The sequence below is a fragment of the Camellia sinensis genome, chromosome 6, assembly GCF_055761805.1.
Source record: "Camellia sinensis isolate YWXY chromosome 6, ASM5576180v1, whole genome shotgun sequence".
Classification (NCBI taxonomy): domain Eukaryota; kingdom Viridiplantae; phylum Streptophyta; class Magnoliopsida; order Ericales; family Theaceae; genus Camellia; species Camellia sinensis.
Window position 1 is genome coordinate 19,025,041 of NC_138966.1, and position 15,451 is coordinate 19,040,491.

General features: G+C 35.3%; 1 long non-coding RNA gene across 1 annotated transcript; it reads left to right on the plus strand.

The window, feature by feature from the left end:
* The first annotated feature begins 5,223 nt into the window (after positions 1-5,223).
* LOC145792241 (uncharacterized) lies at positions 5,224-6,596 on the plus strand. Its single transcript, XR_014331626.1, has 2 exons — positions 5,224-5,462; positions 6,264-6,596. It is a non-coding gene; the product is annotated as an uncharacterized LOC145792241 (long non-coding RNA).
* The last annotated feature ends 8,855 nt before the right edge of the window (positions 6,597-15,451 follow it).

Here is a 15,451-nt window from a genome sequence, read left to right on the forward strand (position 1 = left end):
CTTTTAATGAAGTTGACTGATTTTCTCAAAAATTATTCCATTTTTTCAAAACTCAAACCATTCTTTGGACCAAAAAGAGAAAATTTTCAGTGCTTATAATTTGACTCATATGATTCCAAGATAGAAAATGGAACAAGTATGCTAATTTACCTCTCATGTTGATCAAAATCGCTTTAGCAGAAAACAAAAACAAAAAAAGCGCAAAGTGATCACTAGGGGCACAGTTGAGTCAAGTTTTCTATCTTGTATCCACACTATCAAGTTCTCGTCACCTTAATCAAGCAATCGTCAGAAAATGCACAGTAGTTGTCGCCGACGATGCTTTTTCGTCGGGCGATCGACCGGTGTTACTCTGTTTTGCGTTCATTTTGCTCCGACAAGCACAAAAGGGTGTGTTTTGGGATGGTTTTTGCTTCACTTTCATTTCATTAAGTTATGTTTTGTGTTTTGGTCAATGATAGGCTCAATATTTAGTTCAGAATTCACTAAAATGCAGCCATTTCCAAGTTCAAAACAAAATAATTTTTATGTTCAGTGTTGTGCCATTCATGCCATCCAGATATGCAGAACAAAACTCGTTTTATTAAATGCCAGGGATCAACCTCGATCAAAGTTGTACAAAAAGATTTGAAGCTATAGGTGCCCACTCAAAACAAAACAACAAACAACAAACAACAACAAAAAAAAAAAAAAGGAAGAGAGAGAGAGAGAGAGTAGCATTTTCTCAGTTTTCCGGTAGCAGTCCGGCGGTGGAGATTACAACCGGTTTCATTTGCACACGTCTTCGTTGCCTGACTTTGCCATCAGCAGCCTCGCTTCATCTTTACTCCTTTGAAGCTCTTGAAGACTCTGCCTTGGCCTTGGCAGAGTTTCCGAAGGAGATTATTCCTTGCCGGCCATCAAATTAGTTGGGCGAAGAAACTTTGAATCGAGCCATGGAGGTGGCCTGTCGTTTCAATTCTTTGTTCTGCTTTTTCAGTGCACTAATTTCTACTCGAGCGTCTTTGTACATACGTTGGAGTAGGGAGATTTGTGCATTTAACTAATGTACCTCACACGTCATGTTCTGCAGTCGACGGGACAAGTTAGAGACCGCAGTCACGGTCTCCACACATGACCTCAGCGTATACGAGTTTGCTTCGATGTCAGACTGTGCCGCCATGATTTGTTCAACTGATATTGTTGGAAAGTTAAAAACAAGGGAAGGAGGAGGAGCCCGTGGTTGAGGTTCAAGGGAGTCGAAATCGGTTATCTCTATCGTGGAGTAGTTCAAGTCTGGAAAAAGAGTGAGAGAACCGTGTGAAGAGGCCATGGCAGAGGAGAGTAATGCAAAAGAAAGAGGTTGATGATAGAGACAGTTTGCAGGCTTTTGCTCTACCTCTCTCTCACAGGCCTCAATTTAAGAAGAGAGCAAAGAAGAAGAAGAAGACAAAGAGGGGAAACATTGGGATAAGGCATTGAAGAATTGGGGCAGCCTGTCGGTCAGGCGCCACGATTGTTGAAATCGCGCGCCAAACACGACCCTCGAAGAAGATGAAGGAAGAGAGAGTGAGTGAGACAAAAATAGAGAAAGAGGCAGGAGAGTTGTATATGCATATATATGTGTATATGTATTGTACATCTATGTATTATATACATTTGTTTGAATATTTGGTCACAAGATATTTGGTCACAAGAGTGGCTTGGGCTCAGTGGTTCGACTCAGTGGTTAAGGATTGAGGGACTAAGCTTAAGGTCAGAGGTTCGAGCCCCCATAGCAATGAGTGTTTCTTTTGTTTTGTTTTGGTTTTATGTATATATATCTCGTATACCTATGTGTACATATTTGTTTGAATATTTTGTCACAAGAGTGGTTCGGTTCAGTGGTTCGGCTCAGTGGTTGAGGACTGGGAAACTAAGCTTGAGATCAAAGGGTCGAACCCCCGTATCCATGCATTTTGTTTTTTTCCTTTCTATTTGTGTATTTTGCATACACGCACTGACGTCAGCAAATGGGATATGCCTTCTCAGTAACAGCATCTTCCCGCTGACGGCCGCAAACGGAATATTTCCCGAATCTATATATGTATACAGTATGTACATATTTGTGTGTATTTTGTCTGTATATGTATATATGTATACCATATGTCCGTATCTGTGTGTATTTTGTCTGTATATGTATATATGTATACCGTATGTGCATGTATGTGTCTATGTCCGTATATGTATGTATTTTGTCTGTATATGGTATATGTATACGGCATTTGGTTTGAACTTACAGTTCCTTCTTTCATTTTGTGCATCTATCGCACAATAATCTCACTTCGAGCATCCACCACACAATTTCAATTCAATCGCGCTATCTTGCACATCGCACTATCTTGTGCACTCCCGGGGTCTAGGAGACCTTAAATCCTCTAGAGGTGCAATTCCTTTGGTGTTTTTCGTGCCCGAACGACTTCAGGCGGTCTGGTATAGCCACCTGCCTGTGTTTGCAATGAGTTCCTAGGAGACCAACTGCGACGGTGGAAACTAGAGTTCGAATGGCGATGCCTAGAACGCAAAGATTTAGAATTTCCGAGACTAAAGTCTGGTTTAAATACCCAGGAGTGTATCCCCGGCTTGAAATCTGTATGGCAGCCCCATTGGTTGAGGTAGCGTGTATGTGCCTCAATTCTGGATACTGAACTAACCTAGTCTGTCACCCCATTGGAGAACAGGAAAAGTTGTGAATATAATCAAAAAGAAAAGCGGCATTCGTGGCTTCTACATGTAGAGATTACCCCTTGTCAGCAAGAAATCATTCTACCATTCTTCCACTTGCATGAGACACGTTTGGAATTCGAATTTACCTTTGCTCCTTTCATGTGAAACATGTTAGGATGTGACGTTCACCCGGTTAAAACCTTCCTCCTCTCTGTATGAGATATGGTTAGGTATGCCTGTTGGTTGCACCATTGTTTTTCTTCTCGGTTAAAACATTCCATCTCTCCGTACGAAATACATTGAGATACGTATGTTGGTTACACCATTGTTTTTTTCCTTGGTTAAAACCTTCCCCCTCTCCATATGAGATACGGTTAGGTACGCCTGTTGGTTACACCATTGTTTTTCTTCTCAGTTAAAACCTTCCCTCTCTCCGTATGAAATATATTGAGATACGTCTGTTGGTTACACCATTGTTTTTCTCCTTGGTTAAAACCTTCCCTCTCTCCGTATGAAATACATTGAGATACGCCTATTGGTTACACCATTGTTTTTCTTCTTAGTTAAAACCTTCCCTCTCTCCGTATGAAATATATTGAGATACGTCTGTTGGTTACACCATTGTTTTTCTCCTTGGTTAAAACCTTCCCTCTCTCCGTATGAAATACGTTGAGATACGCCTATTGGTTACACCATTGTTTTTCTTCTTAGTTAAAACCTTCCCTCTCTCCGTATGAAATGCGTTGAGATACGCCTGTTGGTTACACCATTGTTTTTCTTCTCGGTTAAAACCTTCCCTCTCTGCGTATGAAATACGTTGAGATACACCTGTTGGTTATACCATTATTTTTCCTCGATTAAAACCTTCCCTCTCTCCGTATGAAATACGTTGAGATACGTCTGTTGGTTACACTATTGTTTTTCTTCTTTTCTTCTCGGTTAAAACCTTCCCTCTCTGCGTATGAAATACGTTGAGATACGCCTGCTGGTTACACCATTGTTATTCTCCCCAGTTAAAACCTTCCCTCTCTCCGTATGAAATACGTTGAGATACGCATATTGGTTACACCACCTTTGTTCCTTTCACGTGAAACGTATTAGGATTTGATGCTTACCCGGTTTAAACCTTCCCCCTCTCCATATGAGATACAGTTAGGTACGCTGTTGGTTTTACCACCTTTGTTCCTTTCACATGGAACATGCTAGGATTTGATGTTTACCTTCCTCCTCTCCGTATGAAATACGGCTAGGAACATCTGTTGGTTACAGCACTATACCTCATCCCCCGTGAAATGTGTTTGGATTTCGAGTTCATTACTTTCTCTTCTTGCATAAGACATGTTTGGATTTTGAGTCCACCTATCATTTGTGTTGTGGCACATTTGTATGTGATGTTGTGGCACATTTAATGCGATGCACCCCCTATTATGTTTCATATCATTTGCACGAAGCTTGCCTCTCATGTTGTCATCTTCATATCTTTATCATCACTCCATGACATTGTATTGCATTGCATAATCATGAATTTTCAAACAACTGGCTTTTCGAAGCGTGTAAGTCCAACTTTCAAACTGCATTTTGAGCATGTCATTTTGCATGTTGCCCCTGAACTACGCAGGTTTGATTCCTTGCAAAGGGATACATAGGCAACCTTCTGGTTCAACCACTTGCATTGCATCTTATTTGTTTGCCCAAGTCTTACGGCCTTGTCAAAAGGGTCGTCTTTGACATTCACTCACGTCATGAAATGACTTCGAACACTGTCAAAGAGAGGCAACTGTAGACACCCCATTTTGACCAGCCCTAAGACTTGGGCGCTTTCTTTTGAACATCCAATGATGAAAATTATAATGTGCTATTTTATGAATTTCTTAGCAAAAAAATCAGATTTAAGCTTCAATCCCAATTTTACACCCGTTTTGGCCAAATTAGTTGAGACCTATTCAAAAATCTTTATTTTTATTTTTGTTTTTATTTTTATTTTTATTTTTATTTTTATTTTTATTTTTATTTTTATTTTTATTTTTATTTTTATTTTTATTTTTATTTTTATTTTTATTTTTATTTTTATTTTTTATTATTATTGTTATTTTTTTATTATTATTTATTTATTTATTTATTTAGTATTATTATTTTTCTTCTCTCTTGCCCAGGAAATTTAGCAGTTTGAAACAATAGGGCTTTCAAAAAACTAAATGGATTTTGACTATTCACAATTCGCCTTTCAAAAAAAACTAAATGACTTTTGACTATTCACAATTAGCCTTTCAAAAAACTAAATGGATTTTGACTATTCACAATTGGCTTTTCAAAAAAAACTAAATGGATTTTGACTATTCACAATTGGCCTTTCAAACAAATGGATGGATTTTGACTATTCACAATTGGCCTTTCAAAACATAAATAGGATTTGGCTCTTCAAAATCGGCCCTTCAAAATTAGCCTTTCAAAATTGGCTCTTCAGAACATGAAAGGGTCTTGGTTTTTGGCCTATATATAGAAGACCATTAAAACTATGAGAGGTTATGAAAAATTTTTGATGAGAGAGGGGTCTAAACTTTGATCAAAGAAAGAGTTTATTTTATTCCAATTGAGTGAAAATATTTTAGAGAGAGGTCTAAACTTTGATCAAATAAAGAGTTTATTTTGTTACCACCCAAAACTTCACCAAAGCTAAAACTTGAACTTTCTTGCTAAGATTTCAACAACATACTCCACAACTTGAGGGTGATCAAGAGGAAGTTTGGAAATCAAGAAGTTCAATCTTTCTTTGAAAGGTGAATTTCTAGTCTTTCATTTTCTATATTTTCTATCTTATATTTATTTTCTTGTGTCTTATTTCATAGTGTTTTGTTATAATCCAAGTAGTTTGTTTATCTCATATTTATTTTCTTACTTTATATTTCATAGTATGTTATTGTAATCTAAGTGATTTGTTTAGCTCATAATTGTTTATTTATTTATTTGTATTTATTCACTTGCTTTAATTTCATATTAGTTTTGTTGTAATCTTGTATGTTCTACCTCATATTTGCTTTCTTGTTTTAAGTTCATATTGTAATCTTGCATGTTCTATCTTATATTTGCTTTCTTGATTTAGTTTCATAGTAATTATGTTGTGATCTTGCATTTCCTAGCTTATATTCTTCTTATATTAAGTCTCTTATTAGTTTTGTAATAATTTTGCATGTTCTTTTAGGTTCATGTTAGTTTTGTTGTAATCTTGCATGTTCTATCTTATATTTGTTTTCTTGTTTTAGTTTCATAGTAATTATGGTGTAATCTTACATTTCCTAGCTTATATTTTTCTTGTATTTGTCTCATATTAGTTTTGTTGTAATCTTGCATGTTCTATCTTATATTTGTTTCTTGTTTTAGTTTCATAGTAATTATGTTGTAGTCTTGCATGTTCTATCTCATATTTGTTTTCTTGTTTTAAGTTCATGTTAGTTTTGTTGTAAGTTTGCATTTTTTTAATTTTATAATTGTTTTCTTATTTTAAATCTAACCGATAGTGGTTAGTTGAGCCACCTACATATTTCTTGTTTGTTCCTTTTCTTGGTTTCGCAATAAGACAGGTTTTGGTAGGCTTAGTTGGTCAGCTGGCCGGTTAGCTTCTTTTGGACAAGACAGCATTGCCTTCCGCTATTAACCAACTTCTGGTGATTTCCAAGGAACATGAAACCTTTTTTTTATTTTATTTTTATTTTATTTTGAGTGTATTGTGAGATTTTTATTTTGTTGTAATATTCTCTCCCTCCCCTCTAATTTGGTTTGTAACAATTTATTCAAAGTGTTGTAATAATTTCCCGCCCACTTCTTTCTATCCCGTTCTTTTACTTGCTTTCCTTATTTGTAAATATGCATCATGTTTTTTTTATTTTTATTTTTATTTTTTGTCGTTATATCCATGCTTTGCATCTATGTTTTATGTATCTTGATTCGGCTAAGTTTGCATTTGTGGATTTAATCAATTCCTATGTGATTATGTGTGCTACCTCATGTTCTTGAGATGATTCACATGTCATATCTTAGAAGCCAAATCTTTAGTTGCATCTCATGAGTGAATCGCATTAGGATTTTGTATATAAGATTATGCATGTTTTACTAACTTTGTTTTGTAGCTGTTCGAGGGACGTCGGTAAATATGTAAGTTTTTATGCTTTAGCATCCCGTTTGTGTGCATTTTTCTTATTATATTTAAGCATCCTACCATGTGGCTACTTCCTTACTTGATATAACTGTATGAATGCCAGTGGATGGAGGATGTGTCGCTTAATTTGGAATAGTGTTGATTTTCATATTTGTAAACTCAATTTATTTGGGTTGTACATCTCCAAAACTCTTTCAAAACTACATGAAATCAAATTATTCCAAAATAAATGACATAGTCTATACTTATATGCTTCACATAGTAATTTTTAAGATTTATTAAATAATCGAAATATGAACATATAAAATAAATAAAATTCATATCATGGTTTAGTCAAGGCCGATCTTTTGATCGGATGAGTGGGGGTGCTCAATTAATGACCTTCCTCTCTCATACCTAAGGTTCTGAACCGAGACAACTTTGGTTATGACGAACAATGGCCTTGGCACGAGTCATGGGTTTCCTAATTTCCCAAAAATATTAGGTGGCGACTCTGAGATCTAATGACGCAATCTATTTTTGACAAAATTACAATAAAATGGATTTTCAATAAAAGTTTCCAAATCTAGACTCTCATCTATGTTTCACATTGCACTCGTGAGGCTAGATCAAAGAGATCTCGGGAGTCTGAACTATTTAACGCGCCCGGGTACCCCCGGGCATGTAACACCTAAGTGATATAAATAGTCAACCGTGGTATAGTAAGATACCTTATGTAGATCACCTATGTGAATGCGAAGTGGCACCGCTTCTTTAAGAATTGACAAGGCCGAATTCTTTAAAAACACTCACTGAACCAGGCTAGTGTTCCAGGGCCAAACCGAACACACCAATAAGAACAAGAACAATGGTTAGACTAACTCCTGTGTAAGGTCTACTATCTCGATTTACACAAACGACAGACTAGTTTAAGATATCACGTTCTTTTGTCGGCTAGTAAATCTGATAAGCTTTCACTACGAAAAGTTTAAGGCCACCAACTATCTTTTCTGATGCAAGGTTAGTCTGTGTGCTCTCTCTCCGAGTCTTTGTTGTTAAATGTTGTCCATTTTTCTTTATTCGGTTAACTTTTATTCATGTGGGGATTGTTTGAAAAAATGGTTTTATGGTGACTTTAATGTAAAATTAAAATAGGTCCCAACCACCTGTTGAGGTGGGATCAAATGAGTTTAGATTCTTTGTAACAAGATCTTTACATCACAAAAAGAATGACCAAAAATCATTGAGAATTGAATGAGAAATTGTCTTATAAAGTTGGTCTCATAAATGAGGTATTGGGAATAGTGTATAGCCACTTATCACACATTGATTGTAAAGGAAAGCATTGATGGGTATTTAAATCCCAAGTTTTTGATAAGGGCATGAGCCCTTTGGGGCATCCAAATTTTTCGAAGGAAAGGAGGTGTGGATGCTTCAAGGATGGGCTTGAGCCAAAACTATGATCCAAGTTAGTTATACAAAAATTGCCACACGCGCGTGCGCACGAGCTGCCAGCCTGCCCCGAGCCAAGTCCGGGTTAGTGGGCCGTCAGTCGTGGATCGTAGGACTTGGGACTTGAGACTTGAGGCTTGAGGCTTGTGGGAATGGGTTAGGTTTGAGCTGGGCCGGATTGGTGACCCATCAACCTAATCTTTTTTTTGGATTAGGTCTATTTGGTGGCTGCATAAGTCTGTTTAGTCTGCAAATATACACACATGTGTATATAAAGTGTGTAACTTACACACTTATTTTCGATCAGTTTTGCTTCGTTAGTTGGGCAGTTTTACAGAATTGAATTCTGCATTTACTGCTGGAAGGCTCCTCTTGTCTTTCCTTTGTGTATAAAAAGAGACCTCCCTCTTTGTTTGTCACATAGAAAATCTTTGCTCTCAAGTGATAGTTAGTCTACCATAATATATTCTTCCTGTGTGAGAGAGTGCCGTAACACCCCAAAAATCGAGAAAATTTCAGAGAATATATTACAAATAAATAGAGGGTATATCTAAGGTTACAAGAGTAGGAAACATCACTAATGAGTCATTTGGTAAATAACCAAGTAAAATTCCAGGAAGATTGGAGGAGTCAATATAGCCTAAATTCAAAGTCCAACCACCTTGGATAACAAAGCTACCCTTTTGACAGATCTTTACAAGATATTAACATAAGGTTTGCATGAGTCAATGAGAAAATAAGAAATAAGTAATACAAAAGATATGCTTAGATATATAATAATTATAAAATCTTCAACAATTTACTAAATTGTATAACGATTTGATATAATAAGCAATTTACCAAATTATACGAACAGATCAACTCAACATATGATAATTTATCCAGAACCAAATATCCAGTCTTACTCAGTACATGACCAGTGACCGGCCTCACCCACCTCACCCAAATACAACCGCTTATCCAGGCTATTGATACAAGATTATTGGTAGGGTCCACTTGATCCATATATGGGAGCATTTTCACGTAATTCAATCAGACAAATCACCATTTTTAACACATAATATCTTCATGGAATTTTACCAAATGACTAGAATAATCAACGAATCAACAACAAATAATTTCACAGGATCTATCAATGATCACAATAATCAAGAGGATTATAAGTTGGGAATTATTAAAATAGAACTCTTTGTAAAGAGATTTAAATGAAGCATATTGTATACAACCCGAATTACCTCAAAATAATTATCTCCATCACCATCACCGTTACTTTAATCATCCGAAATTACTCCATAAATCTCCAAAAATGGTGGATTAAAATTTGACAAATTCTACAACTCTCCTCTTCAAAGCAACAAAATAAGGGGATATTTATAGAATTTCAAACCACCTAAAACACATGGCTAGCCATGTGGTATTTTCAAAAAAATATGTGGTTTGCCATGTGGTATCTCAAAACCATGTAGCTTGTCATGTGGTATGTGATTTGAGGGAATTTTTTATTTTCTTTGTGTACAAATTTATCTTTAAATAGTGTAGATATAATATATATATATATATATATATAAACATAACTACAAATAAATGATTTAAATTAGATTACCATCTAAAAATCTCACCACTAAACTATTATAATAAACCACCAATATCACTCACTAAAATATTAATATCTAAAAAATACGGGGTTTCACAATCTATCCCCCTTAAATTAATTTTGTCCCTGAAATTTTAATTCTTAGTACTCCAAAATTTAATAATGACTAAATCCTTATATAACACAATTCCACTGCGCACTCTGATATAGACAACGATTTTTTTTTTTTTAACCTCGAATATTAACTACCCGACAAACTTCATTTAAAATCTAATCCCCATTTTGATACCATTCTGTAACGCCCCAAAAATCGAGAACGTCAGAGAATATATTAACAAATAAATACAGGGTTTATCTAAGATTATAATAGTAGGAAACGCCACTAATGAGTCATTTAGTTAATAACCAACTAAGATCTCAAGAAGGTCAAAAGAGTCAATATAGCCTCTCTTCAAAGTCTAACCACCTTAGATAGTAAAGCTACCTTTTTGACAAATCTTAATAAGATATTAACACAAGGTCTACATGAATCAACAAGAAAATAAGAAATAAGTAATACAAAATATATGCTTAGATATATAATAATTATAAGACCATGTCTTAAATACAACAAGGGATTCAACAATTTACCACATTGTACAACGATTTGATATAACAAGTAATTTACCAAATTGTATAAATAGATCAACTCAACATATGATAATTTATTCAGGACCAAATACCTAGTCCTATTTAATGCATGACCAGTGATCGGCCTCACCCACCTCACCCAACCACAACCGCTTATCCGGGTTATTGATACAAGATTATTGACAGGGTCCACTCGATTCATGTACGGGAGCATTTTCAAGTAATTCAATCAGACAAATCACCATTTTTAACACATAATATCTTCATGGAATTTTACCAAATGACTAGAATAATCAACAAATCAACAACAAATAATTTCACTGGATTTATCAATGACAATGATCATAATAGTCAAGAGTGAAAAATCTAGAAATCCCCTAGATATTGATTTGTGATTATGTAACAATTTTAAGCAGTATATAACAATCCCAATCAAACAATCAAGACAAATCAACACAACGATTTTAACGTGGAAAAACCACAATTGGATACCTCCAACTGTGATTAAAAAACCACGGGCAACTGCCACAAAACAATCCACTAAGAAGATTTAAAGGAATTACACAGGTATACTCTCAATTACCTAGTGAATCCACGCCTAATTGAACCAACCTCTATGTGCCTCTTCCAACCCCGTCTTCACCTCAGAATTGTCTTTACGATGAGCCACTCCAGAATCCACTGAAGTTTCAGGCTCGAATTCTTCAGAATCCACCGAAGAACAACTCTCTCTCTCTTGTGTATAACAAACAAAACCTTTGATGTACTCTCTTTAAACCATGAGTTGAATACTCAATAAAACATCAAAGAAAACTAGCAAAATATCCCCAGATATAAACCTTAAGAACCAAAAAGAATATCTGGAGGAATTAAATAGTTTTGGGAGAAAACCAACTATTTATAGAAAATCTAAAAGTAATCCTAGTTTTGGAAGAAATCCAATTTCTTAAAGAAATCCTTGTCAAACGGGATTGCCAATAATAAAACCTAACAATCTCCCCCTTTGGCAATGCCGTGACAAAACACACCTGACAAATAAAATCCTAATCACCCCAACCCATTACAGCCAACAAAAACAAACTTCTTTCTCAAGGTCATGATCTACAAAACAGCTATTAGTGCCACAATCTCCAAAACAACTATTAGTCCCACAAGAGTATAAGAAAAAGTAATAGACATATGACACGATTAACTTGAAACATGAGATGGACAACATGAATCGATGAAAACTAAGACTCATGAAAAACAACTCTCAAACAACAAAAGCAAGATCATAAACCAACAACAAAAGTAAGATCATAAACTAACCCAAGTCAAGATGAACCAAACTCCCCCTCACTAAAAGCAACCACAAACACTGAAAACAATGAACAAGAAGAAAACGACAAAAATAACATGGTGGAGCAATCCAAAAATTTCAGATTAGTACCTTAAAACATACAAGACTATCCAAGAAGCACCATTACAAGAAAACACAATGTGCACAATCTATAGAAGATTCCACATGAAAGAAAGTGATGCATTATGTGAACAGCATAGATTCCATGAGAAAAGTGTGTGTGTGACTCTTGGAGTTCGACAAACACTAGATTCAATCCTAATAGTGATATGAAAGCTGGACCTCCGACAAGAGAATCTAAGCACAACTAAGGAAAGTCAAACCACTAGGAATCAAGGGGTATTTAGTGAGTAAAGGCGGAGGCTCCCCCTCAATCAATGAATCTTTTTTTTTTTCACACACTTTTTCTTACTTTTGCACATTTTTTTCTTTCTTTTGCATATTTTTTTCTTTTTCTTTTTCTTTTTCTTTTGCACAATCATTGGCGGCTGACACGCTCAAGAGTATGGAAACCGAACCAGAGAAGCATGGATATAATAAAGATGACCTGGTTGGTGACTCTGAGGTAGCCTTTTCCTCATGGCTAGACTGCAAAGAATTAAGGGGAAAGCCATGGAGATGCAAAAAGATGGTAGGTGGTTAAGAGACTCAACATCACCCAAGATATGCTAGTATAGGTCAATTCCTCTAGAAAAGCAAAAGATACAATGCCAGAAGTTCAAAAAAAAATAATCACTAAGGCGAAAGACTCCAAAATTTGCTAATCCAATAGTGTGTACAGAATGAGACATACTAATCAAAGAACACACACTCCAACATGAGTAATGACCACAGATTGCACAAACATATTCACATGTAATAGATATTCTCATCAATTCCAATATGCACCAAGGACCACTCAAAAATTTCAAGCTTGCAAAACCATACTAAGAAAATCTTTTTAGGATTTTTTTTTCCTTAAATAAAGCAAGACAAAAACCGAACATGCACACATTTTTTTTTTTCTCAAAAAAAACACACATAAACCCAAAAACTAAACCAAATAAAAAAAAATTAACACAAGTCAAGTTTTCTCACCCAAATCTTTTTGATCTTAACAAAATTAGGTCTAGCGGTCTTGGTAAATGTCGTGGCATTGTGAACACCCTCATGAATCTTGGAATTCTGCCTGGGCATGTAAGGTTGTTTCCTAACCCAAAAAGTATTCGAATTTCTACCCTTTTGAGACACTCTCCCATGCAACTTATAACAGTAAGGGTGAATATGACCATACATACCACAATGATGACAAATAAAAACAGGGTGTCCAGGGTATACCTTCTTTTCTTTTACCTTACCAACTCTAGGAAGTTTGAGAAGTCCATCCTTATGTTGAAATTTTTGTTCCCCCTTTCCTTGAGTTCTTGTATCATGAGATGTGGAAGCACTCTGTTTTTGCTCTTTCTTACCACAAAAGCCAATGCCACTCTTGTCAGAATAGATTTGTTGAGACCCAATGATATTGTCCAAAGTCTTTGATCCTTTGTTCCAAAGACCAACGGTAACCATGGCACACTTGAGTTCTTCCTCTTTCTTGATCATTAGTTCTTCCAAAGCAACTTGTGACATCTCGAGAGATTCAATCTTTTCTTCATACATGGCATGGATTTGCAGTAGCTCATTCCTCTCTGTCTCACAAGTCAACAGTTTTGCACAAAGAACTTGTCGATCATTAGCTACCTTGATAGCATTAATCCTGGCCTCGGAAATCTCCTCCTTAAGTTTAACATACTCACTTTCACATGCTTTGAGTTTCTTTGTGAGTTTGTCATTCATTTTGAATAAGTTAAGAGACTCCTTATACAACTTTTCATAAGCTTGCTCAAGCTCTTCATGATCACTCTCCGAGGATTCATCAAGTAGGGGTGGTCGAACCATAGAATTTCTCTCACGAAGTGAATCCATTATCACAAATCAAACAAGATCTCGCTCTAAAAGAATTTTTTTTAAAAAAAATAGAACGACATGCTCTGATACCAATTGAAAAATCTAGAAATCTCCTAGATATTGATTTGTGATTATGTAACAATTTTAAGCAGTATATAACAATCCCAATCAAACAATCAAGACAAATCAACACAACGATTTTAACGTGGAAAAACCACAATTGGATACCTCCAACTGTGATTAAAAAACCACGGGCAACTGCCACAAAATAATCCACTAAGAAGATTTAAAGGAATTACACAGGTATACTCTCAATTACCTAGCGAATCCACGCCTAATTGAACCAACCTCTATGTGCCTCTTCCAACCCCGTCTTCACCTCGGAATTGTCTTTACGATGAGCCACTCCAGAATCCACTGAAGTTTCAGGCTCGAATTCTTCAGAATCCACCGAAGAACAACTCTCTCTCTCTCTTGTGTATAACAAGCAAAACCTTTGATGTACTCTCTTTAAACCATGAGTTGAATACTCAATAAAACATCAAAGAAAACTAGCAAAATATCTCCAGATATAAACCTTAAGAACCAAAAAGAAGATCTAGAGGAATTAAATAGTTTTGGGAGAAAACCAACTATTTATAGAAAATCTAAAAGTAATCCTAGTTTTGGAAGAAATCCAATTTCTTAAAGAAATCCTTGTCAAACGGGATTGCCAATAATAAAACCTAACAAAGAGGATTACAAGTTAGGAATTATTAAAGTAGAACTCTTCGTAAAGAGATTTAAATTAAGCATATTATATATTATATGCTACATGAATTACCTCAAAATAATTATCTCCGTCACCTTCACTTTAATCATCCGAAATTGCTCCATAAATCTCCAAAAATGGCAAATTAAAATTTGACAAAATGTACAACTCTCCTCTTCAAAACAACAAAATGAGGGGATATTTATAGAATTCCAAACCACCTAAAACACATGGCTAGCCATGTGGTAGCTCAAAACCATGTAGCTTGCCATGTGGTATGTGATTTGAGAGAATTTGTTATTTTTTTCGTGTACAAATTCATCTTTAAATAGTGTAGATATAAAAGAGATAAAATAAATACAAATAAATGATTAAATTAGATTACCATCTAAAAATCTCACCACTAAACTATTATAATAAACCATCAATACCACTCACTAAAATATTAATGTTTCAAAACTACGGGGGTTCACAAGTACTGTCATTGTCAGTTCAGCGGAGTTTACCATAAGGTGCGTCTGACTTAGCAGGTTCTAAACCGTCATATCTTGGGAGATAGACGGCGACATACCTCCAGCACCCACGGTGAGGCGGCAAATCTGTTTTAAAAAGATTGTGGCATCACACAGGTTTCAGTTTGTTTCTTTTTCTTTTTCTAGTACACCCTTCATCCCAAAATAATAGCCCCTTTTAGGAAATTCAACTTTTTTTAATAGTACAATTATTACATTTTAAAAATATTAATTTTCAAAATTACCCTTTGATAGTACATTTTTTTGAAAATATAAATTGTCATAATTGTACTTTTTGTGTTATCAATGAATTTGAAAGAATGGCAAAATAGAAAATTCATACTTATTTCTTGATTTTTGAAAAGGGACTAATATTTTGAGATAACAAAAAATGGAATAAGGGACTAATATTTTGGGACGGAGGGAGTAT